The sequence below is a fragment of the Protopterus annectens genome, chromosome 9.part0 (assembly GCF_019279795.1).
Source record: "Protopterus annectens isolate FY-2018-M chromosome 9.part0, PAN1.0, whole genome shotgun sequence".
In the NCBI taxonomy this organism is placed as follows: Eukaryota; Metazoa; Chordata; order Ceratodontiformes; family Protopteridae; genus Protopterus; species Protopterus annectens.
In genome coordinates, this window is record NC_056743.1 from 746,260,206 (window position 1) to 746,277,057 (window position 16,852).

The 16,852-nt window shown below is 39.5% G+C and overlaps 1 protein-coding gene across 2 annotated transcripts in view; it reads left to right on the forward strand.

Moving 5' to 3' along the window:
• The window catches only part of PIGM (phosphatidylinositol glycan anchor biosynthesis class M), a 367,285-nt gene that overhangs the window by 316,408 nt on the left and 34,025 nt on the right, over window positions 1-16,852 (forward strand). The gene's annotated exons all lie outside the window — the stretch shown is intronic.

Here is a 16,852-nt window from a genome sequence, read left to right on the forward strand (position 1 = left end):
ATCTACCAGTCTTTTATTGGTTTATTTGTCTTCAGAACAGGTTTATGCAGCTCTGTATATTGTACATATAATAAATATATACCTGATACTTTATTACTGTTACAGTGAGAATGTAGCTCTTTCATTCAACAAAAGCTTTTCAGTTCCATTGTTTCACAATGCTCTAACATCTGACTCAGAAGGCCAAGTTTTCTTAATATGTAACAAAAATGTTGTATCTTTTCCATTACTTATACAACTATGTTGATATTTCTGTACACAGTATGCTGTTGCCTTGCAGTAGCATAGCTAAGGTTGGGTGAAGGAGGCAGACGCCCCAGGCATAAAGTGTTAAGGGGCATGATCAGTAGTGGCTGGTCATTCTTTGGTGCATTACCAGCATTTGAATGCCAGTATTTGCATTCAGAACTGAAATGCTTCAGTAATCCACTTGTGTCAAGCCATTGAAAGGCACTGAGGCAGAAACTGTAGTAGCTGCCATCAGTTTCCTATAGTTTTAAGAAAGAGAGAAGAGCTTTTTTCTCTTCAAGTTTAATGAGGCACTGGATTTTGGGACAGTTCTGGCTGGTAGAATAGCTAGCTTACACCTCTGTTGACTTGCTTCTCAAGACAAAAAAATATATACTCCAGTGCAGTGTTTAAAATGGGTGTTTTCTTTGTTTGTTGTTCTTTCTCCATTAAAGAGATCATCAGAGGTGAGGATGATATAGCTTGTTCTTGCACCCTGCTTTCCCACTAAAAAAATAACTGACACCACAGCTAAAAATGAGCATTTGGGATACTTAGACTGGAATACCAGTACCAGCATATCATATCACTAGCAGGAGTTTTCAGCAGTGACACCATCAGTAACTCAAGTTTAAAGCATGATTTGGGATTACAGTCTGACAGATTGTGATGCATGGCAATATTTACTCAGACAGGGGAAAGTTTGGCCAGGGCATCAGAAAAATGCCACTACTGTTTTTACTGAGTGCCATAACATGTTTGTCATCCACCTAAGCTATCACCAACTCAAAATGAGGACACCTTTCACCATAGCGCCTTCCTAATCCTCCTAATACTGCACTGCAGTATCCGTATTGATGTATGAATCCATACACCTTGTATGGGAACAAAACTCACAGCATTTTAGGTATGTCTGTGACCTCATGAGCCACTTACACTACTGAGTAAAGCTGAGCATTACACAGCAGCTGTCCATTCAAGGAAGACAAGAAGGAAAAACATTCTTCCCTCTGGGGTTCCACCCATTAGTTTGCTGACTCATCATTTCCTGGTATTTGTACAGGTATAATTCAGGGGGGCCTCTGGCAGGGGGGATATAACAACTGGGCTTCTATTCCGCAATGCCATATTTTACCCAGCCTGTTTTTCCCTGCAGCTGAAATGCCCAGTGTTGTGAAGTAGTGTTTATCTCATTCTGGTTGTTCACTGAAGTTAGTTGATGTGTTTCCTTTATAAAAGCAGCATTACCCATCCTCTTCCTCAGTTCTTCTCTTTGCTTTGAAATTTTAGTTGCTAAACTATTTTTTCTGTTTTTGAGTAGTTTTGTAAATTATTTAACTGTATTTTAGCTGTGAGGTATTGAAGACATAACTTTTTTCATACTGTAAGGAAATAGCTGAGTTGATTTATTTGTAAAAAGGTTTGAGGTATAAAGATAACTGAATTTAAGCCTGTTAACAAGTGTAAATGTGATAGAGAAATTGCCCATAAAGCCATCCATCCGCAGTTGTATTTTTTGTCTTGCTGCCAACATGATGCTGGCACTTGTGAACATGATGCAAAATTTAGCAAGACCAAATACAATTAGAATGCTTAAAGCTTTACAAGAGTGCTATAGTAGAAAACATTTCACTTTTGAGAGAAAGGAGCAAAACAGAAGACTCAAAAGAGTTAGATGGAGCAAAAGTACTTTTAAAATGGCTAAAGCAAGTTGTTAAAAATGTCACAAAGACTTTAAAGCACATAAAACTCTGAGAAGTGAATAGTAGAAAAGCCAAAGAAAAAGAAAAGAAAAAAGTAAATTAAGAAGTTTTATTCAGCCCCTAAGCCTAAATGTGAAACACCTTTCATTGTCCTACGCAGCACTTCTAGTGCAGCTGAAACTGCAAGAATTGAAATATTATCAAAGCTGGTCTCAGGAGAGAAAAAAAGAGTTTGTAATCCTAGTAAAAGACCTTCTCAGTCTGTTAAGGAACTTGTGATGCTTGTGGCAATTTCTGTAAATAATCACAAGTCCTTACTAACATTCTCCTTCCATAAGGTTGCACCAGGGTTTTAAAAATGGTTACTGGATTCTATACACTTACTTTCAATGGTTAGGTCTTGGTCATTGCTGGCATTAATATTGATAGCGTTGCAGCTACAGACCTTGGTACAAGATTACTGTTGGCTGCTAGAGTACTTTTGGGAAGTGTAGGAGGCCACAAAGGTTCTGGAACATACATTAGTTCATAGGTTCATAGGTTCATACTAAGCTATCTGCCCTGGGGCAATTATAAGCCTAGCCCAATTCTGTATGGCTTACGCCACCCCTTGATTTGAGTATACTGTGCCCTTTTTAAGGTTTAGTTTACTGTGCCTCTGTCTTATAGTGACACGGGAGTAATCCCTGGGACAAACCTACGATCCCCCATCCACCTATCAAGATTCTTCTTGAAGAGATTCATTGAGGTGCTCTGCCTCACATGGACTGAAATTCTATTCCAGAGCGAAGGGAGCCTCTGGGTTATGAACCTGTCCCTCCAGCAAGTTCTATTTATTTCTGTGCCGAGGTTCAAGTCCCTCGAGCGTGTGGCTCTAAGGGATTTAGATTTACTGAGGTGGAGCATGTCCATTAATTCTGGATTTGACATATCTTGTGTATCCTAGAACATGGCAAGTCATTTGATGACGGTTTACCACAGCATTGATGTTGGTCCCTCAGATATCTACTAAATCCACATATTCCTTAAGAAAAGGGAATGAGATGTCCCTTGCCATCAATTTTTTTCTGAAAAGAAGGATGTTTGTATGGCTCAGGTAGTCTTCCTTGGGCACGGATAGCATTACAAATGATAAACAGTCTTCACCTTTAGCCTTTCTCCTAAGTAAGTTTCATACTGGGCGAAGCCTAATACAGCTGTTTTTTTGTTAGGAAATCAGTGTTTCCTTCCTGGAGAAGATGTAACCTATGGTTCTAAAGACAAAGGATCCTCAGCCTTTCCTTTTTTCTCCATTCATAGATTATTTTCAAGGCATGAGTAAGGCAAACATGAAAGCTCCAGATAACCACTCACCTGCTGCTATGCCCATTTGTCTTATTTCTGTCTACTCGGTTCACAAAGAAAGCAGCTGTAATTACCTTTCTGCCTCCTGATAAACAGTTTGTGGTGGCAGAAAGATTTTGGAAGGCAACCTGTTAATGACATGCTAAATAAGGTGCAACATAAAAGTGTATTTCCACAGTTGAGGCACATGCTTAAGCTATTGATGTACTTTGATAAGAGACAAAATTTCCAAGTTACGGTTCATTACGTGTAAAGCAGATTCTCCATGCATCTAAGTGTATCTGTGTTGTGGTGAACATATTACAGAGATTTGCTGTTACAAAAGCCATAATACTTTATTATTATTTATTGGCATTTGTTTACCAGGAAAGTCCACTGGGCCATAAGAGCCCATTTTCAGTGGAGGCCTGGGGAGAAAAGCTCCACAGATATAAAAACAGCTGAGTATACATAGTTCATTAAATAAAATTATAGAGAATGCAACAAAAACACAAGTAATATAAAAACAAAAACAAGGTGCAAAGTATAAGATACAAAGAAAGGCATCAAAAACATCAGTAAAATAAGAACAGAATTTGAGGCACTTGTATTAGATAAGCTGTCTGATAATTTGAGCCACATTTAGGCTCAAATGTCAGGGTGCTCTTCAGTGTGGACAGGTAGGTGTAGAAGAGGAGTATGAAGGGAAGTAGTAAGAGTGAATAGGTAGACTTGTGAAGTTAGTTGATAGCTGCTTGAGGTAAGGAACAATTACAAATCCTTTTAGAGAGAAGATATGTGTAGAGGGATGTTTAAAGGTGGCATAAGTAGGCAAGCTTGATGCAGAACACAGCCATTCCCAGTGACAGAGGGGTATCCAAGCATGTCAAGTGTGCTAGTGTGTACACTTTTTAAAAATAATTTGTATGCAGTGAGATATACTAGAATTTAAAAAGTCACATTACATTTCCCATGTTTACTGAGGTTTTATTTCACTAAGTTATGTATGTAACTGGCGTTTTATTCTGAATACCTGGCTATCTAAATGTTTTTTTTTTGTTTTGTTTTGTTTTGCTTAAGCCTATCTTCGTTTCTTTATTTATATTTATAGGTTAGTATTAAAAATGCATGTCATATACAAACCATACCTCTCAACTGTACAGATTTTCCCGGGATGTCCAGATTTTTGCCTCATATTTTTGGTCTATTCCTCATAAAATGTGTGGGTTTCTGGCAAATCACTGGGATGATCTGAGGACTGCAGTCACTAAATAAGGACATACATTTGCGTTTCAGACCTCATACCCTTCAGAAAATGTATGTTAACACAATCCCTATTACTGTAGCAACTTTCTAAATGTATAAGAGCAATATTTAAAATCTGTCCCTATTTTTGGCACTTTTTTCCCCCATTTTGTCAGGCTTTGTCCATATTTCTTGCTCTAAGAGGTTGAGAGGTATGATGTCCAAGACAGGGGTAGGGAGCTGTATCTGAATATTGTTTTACAAGTTGGTATAGTTCCAAGTAGCCTGGCAAACTTCCTGCCAAAAGGATGTTAAAGCAGAATTGTATGGATGTTTCTTGTAGCAGTGATATCCTGTTTGAGCAGGAACTTAAAAATGTGCTGAATGAACACATTCCTATCCTACGGTATTCCATAAAATGTATTGCCTTTAAGATCCCTTTCTTTAGAGAGTAATAGGGGCCTGATTAGCAAAGACAAGTAATAACAGTGCAGGAGCCCTCAGGTTCTAGAAGTATCTCAGTTTCTTTTCTCCTCATAGCCATTAAAACATAGTTTTTTTGGGGAGAGGCTGCACACTGCATCACTATAATAGCAGACTACTTCAGATTAGTGGGTATTGCAGGTAATTTGTATAATGGTTGTGCTGCAGAATTTTCTCAGGATCCAGTCATAGGTCCAGTAATGCAGTACTACTGATGCCCTCCCCCTGAAGAGGTTGCACATGCCCTAGGATTCAGAAAAGTTTAGCATGATAAGGAAGCCTCAGCCAGGAAGATTTCCACATCTCACTAAGCCCTTCCAATTCTGAAACTGATTTACCACTGAGGTTTGTCTCACACAAACAATTCAGCATAGACAGCAGGCTTTTGGGCAAAGTTGCATGCTAATGCAGCAATCTGTGGAAGTGGTAAATGCTAATTAATCATGTTCTGTCCCCCAGAAGTGCCCATGACTCCTGATTTGTTTACCAAGCAATTCAGAGAATTCATTGGCTGAGTAAAATTTTACACTAGGAGGAAAACCTGGCCACCCATTCACTCCTTCTAGAGTACTTGTGATGCAGGAAGGCTCAAAGAAGATGCGGGGGGACATGTTAGTGCATCTGTGAATAATGCTACATAAATATTTGTGTGCATCTCTGCCTAAGTGGTCATACTAATGGTGAGGTTAGGTATCGAATCGAGAGTCTGGATGTGTGTGTGTAAGTGTGTGTGTGTCTGTGTGTGTGTGTGTCTGTGTGTGTGTGTCTGTGTGTGTGTGTGTGTGTGTGTGTGTGTCTGTCGGATTCTGTGTACAAGTGTATGACTGAGGGTTTCAGGGAATGTGGTCAAGTTTGGGAGGGCTTGTTTGTTGGTGAGTGCATGTGTGGGGGAGTATTTGAGGATGTATATATATGCATGTGCATGTAAGAGGGTGTCTTTGTCAATGAGATGGATTGGACATTAGGGAGAGCACTAGTGGGATCAGGTCTGATAGCATTAGAGTTTAATTCAAGACATGATAATGAGCTGATAGTGAGCTTTTACTCATTTTGGCCATCTCATTTTCTCCCCATCTTGCTAACTGACCAATCTATGTTGGGCACATAGCTCATCAGAGGCAATTTCTTTTGAATCCTAGGGATGGTGTTGAATTTAACATTGGAGTTATTGAAAGAAAGGCAGTGCAGCTTGGTGTCGTGCCATCAGCATGATATACTGGGCTCGTTTCAGTATTTAAGTATCCTGTTATTGAAGAAAACATTTTTGGAAATTTTGAATGAAAGGAGGCTAAGGCAGAAAAGTCAAAAGAGTTGTGTAAAAGAAAAAAAAAACTAATAAAATAGGTAATTAAAAGATAGCAAATTAAGACCACTGTTAAACTAGTCAAAGATAAACAAGTTAATTCTGACAGAAGTATTTTATCCTGAATTTAAAGAATTTGCTCATTTTGAATAAAATAGGATTAATGGCCAACAGTTTTCAATATGGAGGGCATTTGCGTACACCTTTCATTCTTTTCTTTCCTCGGGGAAATTGCTAAGCTTCATTTTGCAGATCTGTCTTTTTAGTACCCTGAAGTTTTAACCAAATGCTTGGCTGCACTTTTTATTACCTGTGAAAACTATGGTATTTTCCACTATTCTCTCAACAGCTGTTTGATTCTGACTCTACCACTCATTTGATAAAAATGCCTTATAGTGGTAAACAGCTATTCCTCATATGTTCCTGGAGATAACGGAATCACAGTCCCATCTCCAAAAAATGTTTTTTTAGGTGTATTACTGTACTCGGTTATGAAAGTGTGCAAACAGATTGCTTATGTTCTTTTTATGGATAGTTTGTTCATCACCTACTCAAAGTTAGTGGAAGAATGTCAGATGTTTGAAATGACTATCCAAGCTACAGGCAGTAGATTAAATGTGTACTTTATATAGAGTTCCCAAAATATAAATTGGTGCTCACTTTATTTAAGAAGAATGCCATTGCTTCATAAAGTAGAATGGAGTCATTAATTCATTCAACCAGTGCACACCTGGATATCCTACTTTGAATGGTCTAGCAGAAAGTTATGTTCAAATGTTTAAGGCTGGCATGAAAATGTTATCAAATTCAGTATTCAGTATGGAAGATAACTTTCCATTGTTCCAGCTTTCTGTCAGTTTAGCTCAGAGAGTTACAGTTAAAGCTGTTAAAGAGCTTTATTCTGTTGTACGAGGCTTGACTCCCTCTCTTTCCATTTTCCAACTGTATGACTCAAGCAAGTCATTTAACCAGACAGTGCACCCTAGTCACCCCTGAAAAGGAAGACCTATATCAAGTGAGTTTACTGGATTAACAAATAAAAATAATAATAATAAATTGAAGTGTTTCACTATGTCCAGTTGTAATCCAAGTTCTTCATCTGCAGCGGTGTTTCCAAAGAATTACATTTGAACTTGCTTTGCTTTACTCAAACCAGAATTAAGTATTACTGTAAGAAAAAAACAGTACTTGCAAACATTTCAGTATAAGCATGTTATCTACAGAGGATTCACTGAATTGGATTCATTGTACGTACAAGATATGATAACAGAAAATCCAAGATGTCTCTAAGGTGGATTCCTTGAGTTGTAACTGACCAGTCAGGTCCTACATCACTCAGAGATGAAGGAACACACACTGGCTTCATGTACTGTAGACTTAAGTACCAGCTGAGGCCATGGACACTGAAATACCTAAGGTAATTAACCCTACCATTAGAAGTACTGGATAGTGATTGAGAGAGATAAACTACTGTTGAGACCGAGGCAAATTCTTTGCAAGAGATCATCATGCCAAACCATGAGTCTAAAGTACCAGAGGTGAGCTATTGCCAGAATTACAACATTAGCTAAGTATTTAAAAGACATCCCAGCTCAATTTTTGAAATGATTCTCAAGTTTTTGGACTTAATTTGCATTTATGAACTTTTGTATACCTTATGAAATGAGCTCTGAATTGCCAGTCATCCATGAGGTAAAGTGTGCAAGGACACCATCTTTAAGGATTTTTTTTTCTTTCTCTACCTGCATGGCGTCCAAACCAGTGGCTCCACTTCCTGCACTTAATCAGTCCATTTCTTACCTTCTGTCAGGACAGTGGCCAGATTCAGTCCAGGGTCAGGAGAGCGAAAGCCCTATTGTGACCCATTCATTCCTTTCCTAAAATAGAGCCAAATAGGCCTATTTGTTTCCCATGGAGGTGAGAGTCTGGAGTTTAGATGCAGTGTAATGTGCGAGTCCTGTTGTTCCTCTTTCCTTACCTTGACATTACCCCATCTTAGTGGTGACTGAGATGCTGCTCCTTCCTGGAAGAGGCCCCTGCATGTTCCCACACAGGAGTAAATTTATTTATTTAGTCAGTTATTTATTTGTATTTGTTTTCTGAGGTAGAGCATTGATCTCCATGGACCTTTTTAACACTCAGCCTGGGAGTGGTGTCTGGTTAAGTGACTTGCTCAGAGTCGCACAGTTAGCCAGCGGAGGCTGAGGGACTCGAACCTTGCACTGTTGGACCACGGGAAACAGCTTAACAGCTCCTTTATCCTCTAAGCCAACTACCAGACTACATCTCTCTCTCTGCAACATGACATTTCTGACCAATAGCTGCTACCTTACTACCACTACTTATGTAGAGGTCATTGGTGTAGCAACCACACTGTCACCACCCTCCCTTCTTCCCTGATGTGGTCCTTACTGTGCCTGCTAATCAAAGTTGGGACAGAGGCAGGGCTTTATCCCTCTACACCATGGGGACACAATGTCTGTATGGATTTTTCAAATGGTAACTGTGGAACCCTGAAGAATTACCTTGCATCGATCAACTGAGACTATATATTAGGCCCCCATTGCAGCCTACTGATAAACTCTTCACAGCCACCTGCAACTGCATTGATTAAATTCATCTTCAAATGTATTAATATACTGAAAAAGTTTGCACAAAAGCTAAATGATCCAGTTACAGAATTAACAAATTAGAAAAGTGCATACAAATCCATCAAACTTTATACAATACAACATTGCAATGCTAAGATCATCTCCATCCAAAATCAACTCACTAAAACAATAAAAGAGCAAAGTTTCATTTAAGGTATAACTTTCCACAAGGATAGATGACCATAATAAGGCCTCTTGCAATCCCATTCAAAAATCTGAAGAGAAAGAAATGAGAGTGATGTGTAATAGAACAAAGCAGTATCACCTTAATGGAGCCAACAGGTATAGCTAATAAACTAGTGAACAGATTTAGAAAAATTTCGGGTCACAAAGAAGAAACCCATCCACTCTTCCTTCCTAAAATATCCAACTGAAAGTTATGAATTAAGTGGTTACCTCTGCTCTCAGTAAGGTCAGAAACACCAGTTCTTTAGGACCAGGTGTGATACCAAGTAGTCTAATTTATGTAATAAAAAATACCTAGTGTTCCTTTAGATGTGTTCTTAAGTCTTTAAAAAATGGCAACATTAGTGCTTAAAACTGTGTTTTATCTGTGTATCTGGAAGTAAATTATTGTAGTCCCAGTCCTCCAGGAAAGTATTTCTAGACATCCCGTTAATTATAGAGAGCTCATCCTCACACGTAAATTGTGCAAGATGATTTAGAAAATCATCACAAAACTCATTTAGGCAGACATAGCAAATCTATTTCTCCAAGACCTAAGCCATCATGGTTTTGCCAGAGGTAGATCTTGTGTTCTTTAACTTGTTACTGTCTTTTAGAATATGATTGCCACCGCTGATGAAAAACTATCTGTCCATGCAATTCTTCTGTGTCTGGCTAAAACGTTCAACATTGTAATGCATTACAGAATCCTATATAAACTCAGAGATCTAAAGATAAATTAGGCTGTAATAACTTTGGTCAGTAGTTAGCTACATAGCTCGGGTAAGAACAGAAGCGCCTGTCTTTATCATCCTCTGTCTCCAATGCAGCCCCTCAAGGCTTTGTCCTGGGACACTCCCTTTTTGGCATGTTTTTTTCTGGCATCAAAACTGATGTCAGTGTCCAGCTAACAAATCATTCAGATGACTTAAAACTTGGGAGCATTTGTTCTAAACTCTGTTGATGACACCTACCTTCACATAGCACTTAATATTAAACATGAATGGTACAGCAGAAATCACCTTCCTTTAATGTCAAAAATGCAAAATTATGTCATCTGACAAAAATCCCCACCAGCTTTATGTATTATTGAAGTGCATCAACTAAAGTTGAAAAAATAGTAAAAGACATTTGAGTCCTTGGAAATGATGACCTTTCATTTGATACTTGTATAATCACTACCATCCAGAAAGCATATGGATCTGCCCACCTGATCCTCTGTGGAGTTGAAGGCTGTACCAGGGAGATAGCTGCTGCTTAAATACATTTTATAAACCAATTATAGGCTTCTGCACTGTTCGTTAACCTGCTAACATGTCATCTAATGCAGCTGGTAGAAGGTAGTACAATCCCTCACAGAGACTTAAAGAAATTCACAGCTTATCATGTAGCCAAAGACTAGAGCAACTCCCTTATGTTATTGCCTTCTTAAAGGAAGCCTGTGCCTGATGCACAGAACATTAAGATGTCCCCTTACTATTTGAAACACTTTGCTTAGAATACACCCCTTCTGATCTGAACACAAGATGATGTTTGGTGTCTCAGTAAAAAATATCAACCATATTGCGAAGCCTGACAACTTCATGCCTCAGAGACACTCCACACGTATGAAGTTAACCCCCCATCTTGAAATTTAGCCTGTCTTTCTATACCTTCAAGAAGGAATTGGATGACTACTTTATGAGCACCCGTAAATTCATCATGGTTTCTGAGGCATCAGGCATCTTGATAGCCAGTAAGTTTTCAGCTTGTTCACTAAACCTATAAATGTATACATGTGACTGCATTATAACTGCAGCAGTTATAGTAAACGTGAAGTGTATACAGGGTCTTCGTGTGGGTTCTTTCTCAGTACACTTCACTATCCCTTAATGTATGACTATGAGTAGATTAAAATCAACCTGGAAAAATCAGTGATGATGTTGGTGGATGATACAATGGAGGATTGTCTGGATTTGTCACTTATTATGCACAATTTGGATATGACTCTTGACCACATGCTCTCATTTAAGAGCAGGTGTCATTTGTAATTAAATGGTGATCTATGCACTAGTGACTTTCCATCTTAATATTGCAGTGCCCTTTAACATGGGCTTTCATATGTCAACTTGTCACATCAATGAATTCCATGGGTATTTTTTTGACATGAGCAGAAAGCTCCTGAATTATTACCTCTGTGCTGTGGAATCTGCACTGACTGCCTTTTGCTGCAATATCAGTTTTTAAAAAATCTTACTGTGTACATTTAGCACTGGGTAAAGTCTGGGTTATTTCTACTTGCAAAACTTTCTGGTGCTCTATACTTCAGTGTGGTCTCTAATTGTTCCACAACTTGTCTAAAGACTTTAGGTAGGCAGCTCTTTGCCAGCATTGCTTTCATCCTGTGGGAATTATTTGCCATCCCAGATTCTGAGGTGCAACTCTGAGACCTCTTCTGAAGGTCCTTATAATGCCATCTGTTCAACAGAATTCTTTCAAGCCTCCACAGAGGTTCTCCTCTCAACCGTTGCAAATTGTTTTAGATTATGTATTCCAGACATTTTTACTAAATTTTGTTTTATATTATTTTTTACTTTATTTTGTAAAGTGCACTTAAATCTGATCATATGCATTTACTTATTTAAAAAAAATTCTAGTTCACCCCGAAACAATTCAAATTTGTAGACATGGATGCATAAGTAGTATCCATCATAAAAAAATGGCCCAGCTGGTGAGCATCTAATGAAAGCATTTGTGTTATCAGTATCTTATAATAATACAGTTCTTTTGTCATGCACCTTTCTCAAAAAGAATAGCAATACCCCGTATTTCCTGGACCACATGCCTTACCCAGGACCATTTTGTGAAGTTTTACTGAAGGACCACAAAATCTACATGTAACTTATCTAAATGTCTTAGTATTGGCTTCTTCTTCTTCTTTTATTAGGGATCCTTTTGACAATAAGCAAACATATACTTTTAAATATTTTATTAAGTCATCACACATTAATCTGTAATGTGGGTTTACGTATATCAATAGAACAGTTTCCATTGTTATTGTCAAGCAGTGTGTGTATGTGTATGTCTATATCTATATTTACTTACTTAACATTTGTTTACCAGCAAAGTCTGACTTGAAACAAAGCCAATTTTCAGCAGAAGTCTGGGGAGAAATGCTCCAGATGCATGTTTTTGATCTATTTATCTATATGGATCTATTTTGTTTCGTTGAAAGCTCATGTCACTGAATTTGAATTCACCCTGACCAAATCACTGAAAGCTCAAATTACTGAAAACTCATTTGACTGAAGTGAAGTACTGGCACTGTGTAGAGTAGTGTAAGGCAAGTAAAAGGTATGTGACTTTTTCCCCACTGTAGTGCAATCCTGGAGTTAGTATTTATAGTTAGGGAGGTGTGGGAGCATAGCCCCACACTTAGTTTGGGTATATATTGTCTTCTGGAAAGAGTTAGTCATTGATGTTGTAAGTTTGCATGTCTATGGTTTAAAATGTATTGTTTTGAAGCTTTCGGTGAAATATAATATAAAACCAAACTAGGTGAGGGGGGCTATGCCCCCCACATCCCCCTAACTATATATATATATATATATATATATATATATACTAACTCCAGGATCGCACTACAGTGGGGAAAAGGTCATATACCTTTTACTTGCCTTACAGTATTCTACACAGTGCCAGTACTTCACTTAAGTGAAATGAAATTCGGTGAAATTAATTTTCAGTAATTTGTGCTTTCAGCGATTTGGTCAGGGTGAAGTCAAATTCAGTGAAATGAGCTTTCAATGAAACAAAGTAGACCTATCTATATATATAAAATGTTTGTGTGCATTTTCTTTGCAACAATCTTCATTTACTCTGTTATATAAGTTGTTCAGTTCTTGCCTAATCTTAAGCCTCACTCTTCCTCCTAAATATTATTCTGCGTGTTTTATTCCCATAAATTTAATTTATTTCTGAGAAATCTGCTCCTTAAAGGATGCCACCTCCAGTCATTTTAATTGCTTTACAATATCCAGAACTTCTTTTAGACTGGGAATAAATATTAATTTCCATTTTCTAGTAATTATGGGGGGGGGGGGTTGTGTGTGTTTTTGACACCAGTAACCTTAAACTTAGGTACCATGTCTAGGCAGTTCATATCCTATATCACAGCTTAAGACTTGGTTCCTTCTGTAAAAATATGCTGTATGGAGTTTTTAAGTTTTTGCCAACTCATTACATTCACAAAAAAATTGTTCCCAGTTACATCTTTCTTTCTTTCAACCACCCTTCCACCATTTGATGTATATGGGAAAACATCTTCTGAAGTTTACTTCAGGTATAAAACTACCTGTGCAAATACTTCCATGCAAAGTCGTTAAACCTTCTTCACTTCATTGCATACTCGGGAGGTTTACTAATGTCTTCTAATTGTTCCCTAGTAAATTGCCTTTCCATTCTCTTTTTCCAATTTCTTTTAAGCTTTTATTAATTTATAGTTATCATGCAATGTTTAGATGTACTAATTATCCATTTTAAATGAAGTTTCTTTCCTAGACTTGACTAAGTCTGTACCACAGCTGGTCTTTCACTTGGCACACCTCTATCCCTTTCTCTTTGCCTATACTCTACTATAAGGCTCTGATAGAGGACTTCTGCAATGGCTGCACACTGATCAGTATCTTAATTTTAGCTCTCCCAGTGTGAAAACAAAAACTAAGAAAAGCAAGCCAGTGAAATTGTCATTTTTAGGTAAAACTGAGTTACTGGCAGGTAAGTATACTGTTTAAAAGTGAGTGAAGGAGAAACTTAGAGACCCTGAAAGAAAATCAGCCAGAAAAAGTTAAGCTAGTCATCAGTTCTCCGGTCCTCAGTGAGATGCTTTCACAGCCCCTGATGCCCACTTCTGTGGATTTGCGGGCCGCTACTGAGACCCTTTTGGTGTCCGGTATGCCACAAAATTCTTCGACTAAGGATCCTGCAGTTGTCTCTCCCTTGGATGGGTCCAGAGATGCTGAGCAGGCACCGGCTTCCAAGGAAGTCCTTCGCACTACCGATGTTTGACACAAACCAACAACTTCTTTCGCATCTACCGTTCTTTCGAAAACTACCAAGTTTCTTAGGCCCAGGGTACGAACCACACCCAAGAAACTGATGACCCAATCTCAGGCACCTGCTTCCTTGCCTCAGTCTCAAATGCTTAAAATGGTGGAAGACTTTATCATGCTGATCAGGGGAAGCCAAGCTACCCCTTCCAAAAGAAAAAGAGATCTGTCCCCTGTACGTTTGTCTGAACAGGAGTCTGATGACTCTGATGCATCTGAATATGAAGACATGCAAACCCTCTCTGCTTATGAGGATTCTGATGCAGAGGATTCCATTCCTTCAGCCTCTCTCCCAGAGGACTTTTCCTTTGGGGAAACCCTTCATACCTTAAGGGAGCATTTCCAATGGGAAAGTCAGGACTACCCTCAGTCTAAAAAGAGACTCGGGGAATTCTTAGCTCTTCCACAGCACAGACCCCTGGCCATTCCCCCAGTCCTGGATGTTGTGGAGGATGTTTTCCTGGAATCCAGTTTGACTCCTGACACCCTCCCTCCTGCACCCAGAAAACCAGACAAGTATTACAGAGTCCCTGACTCTCACACATTTCTTTTTAAAAATCCTACTGTTGACCCTGAGGTAATTTCTCAAAGGCCTAAAGGAATTAAAGCAACCTCTGCTAAGAATCCCACCCCCCTCAGATAGGGATTCCCGAGCACTAGACAGATGGGGCAAAAAGTATACACCTCTGCTACTCATGCTATCAGAGCACTAAATTGCCAGTTCCATATGCTAAAATTTCAGCAACATACCCTGGAACTCCGCAAACAAAAAATGTCTTCCTTTCCTGCTTGTGCAGAATCTAAAGAGTTACAAGAGTTAATGCATTCTGCGAGTCAAGTAACTAAACACATGACTCCAAAACGCCAGAAATAAACCAGGACCATAAAAGCACACTTTAATTTGGTGAATAAGGAGTTTTAGTTGACTGGTTGCTGGTCTTCTGGAGTTTGTTCTGCAAAGTAACTAAACACACCTTGAAGTGTGGTTTTGATGCCACAGAAGCTTCTTGCAGGGCAGTAGTCACCGGTTCTGTCCTTAGAAGGCATGCATAGCTTAGGAACAGCCCTTCCCAGACCATGTTAAATCTAAATTGTTGGATGCCCCCCTGCACAAAGACAACTTATTTGGCAGAAAGGCAGAAGAGGTCTTAAAAAAGATAGAAGAAAAATCAAAATCTATGCAGACAGTTAAGGATTTCTTACAGGTCCAGCCATCCAGGTTCAGCAGGCATTGTCCCTCCAAGCACTGTTCCTTTCCTGCTGCCACCAGGTCACTTCAGCCCAGACCTCGAGGAAGCAGACCCCACCAGACAGTAGCCACAGGGAATAAAGAGATCTAAACAGTGGACTTCCTCCACTTCCAGAACAGGGAGTTCTAAGCCGCCCCCTTATGGTACGAGCTCACAATGACTCTCCTCCCCCACCCCCTCCCTCTGCCTACCTATACTTACCCCTAGGAGGAAAACTCTCCCTTCACGCAAGCACCTGGGCCACCATTACCAATGACCGATGGGTTCTCAACATAGTGTCCCAGGGATAAAAATTTTCTTTCCACACCCTTCCCAACTCCAAAAGGGTTCCCAGATCTACCTCCAAATGTGTGGGCAGAGACACAAAAGCAAGTCGGTCCTTTTCCTGTTCTCTTTGAGGGCAATAGAGCATGTTCCTGCAGAACAGAAAGGCCAAGGTTTTTACTCCAGACTTTTTTTGGTACCCAGAAAAAAAGGCACCTGGCACCCCATCCTCGATCTATCCATTCTAAACACTTTCCTGGTGATACCAAAATTCAAAATGCTTACCCTCCAGCAGCTGCTACCCATGCTCTCCAAGGATACTTGGTTAGCCACCCTAGGCCTAAAAGAGGCATACCGCCATATTCCTATCAGGGCATCATGCAGGAAATATCTCAATTTCAGGGCAGGATCTTGGCACTTTCAGTTCTCTGCACTTCCTTTTGTCTTATCTACTGCTCCCAGAGTTTTCACAAAATGTCTGACTCTGGCCATTGCCTTTTGCAGACAAAGGAATGTCCAGATTTACCCATACTTAGACAACTGCCTAATTCAGCCTGACAGACAGAAAAAGCTGCTCAAGCACCTGGCCTTTGTAAAGTCCCTACTAACCTCCCTAGGTTACACAATCAATGAAAAGAAATCCAAACAGATACCCACCCAAAGGATTATATTCCTGGGAGCAAGCCTGTACACAGCATCCCAGATGTCATTCCTTACACCAGAAAAGCAAACTTTCCTGACAGCCTACTTCTCTCAACTAGCCACCAGACCCCCAGCTATCTGCAAGGAAAATCCTGCAAGCTCTGGGGTTCATGGCATCATGCATTCTACTCATTCTATATGCCAGACTGCATATGAGGAAACTTCAGTATTACCTAAAAAAGCCTTTAGTGTCAACACTTTCAAGACCTGGAGACTCTTGTACACATAATACCTTGCCTCAGAAAAGATTTTCTTTGGTGGGCAACAGCATGCTCCCACAACAAGGGACTACCTTTCTCACCCACCCCCACCACCGAGACCCTCACCGCAGATGCATCAGAATATGTCTGGGGTGCACACCTGGACGGCAGATGCATACAGGACCAATGGAGCCCACAGCAAATCCATCTACACATCAGCCAAAAAGAGATGATAGCTGTCCAGCACG